The sequence below is a fragment of the Nicotiana sylvestris genome, chromosome 6 (assembly GCF_000393655.2).
Source record: "Nicotiana sylvestris chromosome 6, ASM39365v2, whole genome shotgun sequence".
Lineage (NCBI taxonomy): Eukaryota > Viridiplantae > Streptophyta > Magnoliopsida > Solanales > Solanaceae > Nicotiana > Nicotiana sylvestris.
The window spans coordinates 140,822,156-140,825,051 of NC_091062.1; positions in this window are offsets into that span (position 1 = coordinate 140,822,156).

Consider the following 2,896-nt stretch of genomic DNA (forward strand, 5'->3'; position numbering starts at 1 on the left):
TCACCAGTTATCTGTGCTTGCGCCAAGTAGGCTGACAAGAGTCTTTAAGGAGAATCTTTGCATGAATCCTCAAGGCATGTTGACAGTAATAACTGAGTATGCTGGCCAAATTCACTTTGTGCAACTGAAAAGCTGGTAGCAGTTTTGAAATCTTTTCTTGCTTGTTTTGACAAGGACTTTCTCAGAGTGGAGGGCACAATGGTGCAAAGAACAAGTATTAACAAGAAATTCCCCTATCGGAAGGACAGAAGGAAGAATTTTTTCTTTTTTTTTCAATAACTAGCCTTAATGATTATGACATGCATTTTGGACTTAACAGTCGATCTATCAAACTGACCAAATCTTCTCTTTTACCATTCTTATGATATTTGAAGTTGGGCCTATCCGTGCCAATCCTTTGCATCAGCTTCACATCTCACTTAGTGCCACAAGGAATTTTCACCAACCAACCTCTCTCATTTATTCATCTCTACTTACCGTCATCTTACTGTGCCCGTGAGGGTTTTCACTAATAAGACTCTCTCATTTTTCTTTTCTTTTTCTTTCTGTTGCTTTCTTGTGTGGGCAACTTGTCAGTGTTCTACATCGTGTGACAACTGTTGCTCATTGCATGCGTCTCTTGGCATTCTTGAAGGCATATTGGGAGATCTTTATTTGGAAGGTTTTTGGATAGGGTTGAAAAGAAAGGTCGCATGAAGGCTCAAAATGAGGGGTTGTAGACTTAGAACTCTTGGAATCGACTCTTTCAAAATGAAATAAAATCTTTTCCCCAGTTTCAGATGCTGAGGATTTTGGATTTTTCTATTTTTTCTATTTTCTTTTTCTTTTTCTTCTAAATTCTTATTTGGTTGAACCGAACCGTGAGGCTGCCTACGTGTCCTTATTTTTAAGGAATCAGGTCTAACGTAGTTCAAACATCTGACCTAAACTATTTTTCATCTTTCTTTCTGTTCCTCTTTTCCTTTCTTTTCTTTTTTTCTTTTTTTTTGTTTGCCCCAGCTTCTATTTTTGAGGGCATGGACCTTTGACAGTTCTTTTCTTCTTCTTCTTCTTTTTTCACTTGAACTTTCAAAAAGATGCCCCAGTTTGTACTCTTGGGGTATGGACTTTTATTTTTTTTTCTTTTCTGTTTTTTTTTTCTTTTTTTTTTGTCTCTTGACTCCAAACTTGATTCCAAAAGAGGGTGGTTAAAGAAAATAACACAGACTCAAAAGGGGTAGTGAAGGATATAAAATGTTTGGATAGCAGAAAAAGGGCCTCCCAACCTCGAGAACGTCAAACATAGTATCTTTTCGCAATCACAACATTGACGAACATGTCTATTTTCTTGGTGTGTCGTGGTCACAAGACACTTTCTATCTCTTACTTTCCTACAAACTTCAGTTGACTAATCATCCTGAAGCCCGACCTCCACAATGATTTGAAGGTGAATTTTACTCGGCCTCAATTCCAAAGTATCTCAACTCTTTATTCATCCTCAAAAGTATCTTTTTTTTTCAATTATCCAATTCCATATTAAATTAGTTTCTAAGATCTGGCCAAAATTTCCGCATTCATGTCATGTCATTAGAACTAGCGAGAAAAGAACTAGGAACAAAATGACACAAAAGGACAAACTGTATTTTATTGGGTAAAGGATGAAAGGATTTGACAACAAGACAAACAACCCAAGATCCGAGTTACAACCCTAAAATAACCCGAATAATGAAAATAGCAACAGAACAAACGGACAAGTTTCACACAGACATAATGGAGGGATAGAAGGGTTTGACTCAATAAAACAAATAAAATCTGGATCAACTCTGAAATAACCCAGATAATAGAAAAAACATCAAAACAAGCTACCAAGATTCCTTCCTAGTGAAGAGGGAATGACTTTTCAATTGCTAGGCTTGACATTTAGCCACAAATTTGCTTATCAGAATCAGTAGAGCATTCTCCAATTTCAACATCATTAACTTCAGTTAGCAAGCTCCCGAGAGGATTCTCAAACTCCATGTCACCAGACATCTTCCCCACAAAGTGTGCATCATAATGTGCAGGTAAAGGATTCTGCGCGATATTCTGGGTGTCACTGTCTTGGATCACAATCAAATTTCCCAGGATCATCCTTTCTATTTCTCTTTTCAAATTCTGACAGCTTTCAACATTGTGCCCCTGGGCATTGGAATGGTATTCACACCTTTTAGAAGGGTCAAAGCTTCTCGCACGTGGGTCCACATGATTTGGGAGGAATAGGTGCAATCATGTCATAATGCTTTAACTTCTCAAATAAACTTGCATAGGACTCTCCTATTGGGGTAAAATTATCTTTCAACCTTTGTTCCCCTTTATACCTCTGGTTTGAATGTGGGTTATAGGGCACCTGAAAATTTTGTGGAGGTTTTTGGAGATTTCGTGATGCCCGTGCTCGCCTTCTGGGGTATTTTGGTGGATGGACAACATACTAAGGTAGAGCGACAAAGTATTGAGGGTTCTGAGGTGGATAATACTACTCAGGGGAGTCATGGAAAACTTGAGGAGGCTGCTCATACCATCGAGATGTTCTCCTAGGACCTCTTCTCGACCCTGATGTCATCATGATTTCTTCAACCATCTCATTTGTGTCGCTAAAATTATCAGATTCAACTCGGACAGCCTGAGTTGCGGCTTTAAAAATTTCTTGACTTATAATTTTGCCTGTCTTAAGACCATTCTCTACCATTTCTCCCATTTTGATTGCTTCCGAGAAGGATTTGCCAACTGCGGACAACATGTTTTGAAAGTAATCTGGTTCTTGCACTTGAAGGAAGACAGTGATTAGCTCGTGGTCATCCATGGGTGGCTTAACTTGAGCTGCTTGCTCTCTCCATTTAATGGCATATTCCCTGAAACTTTCACTAAGTTTCTTTTTCAG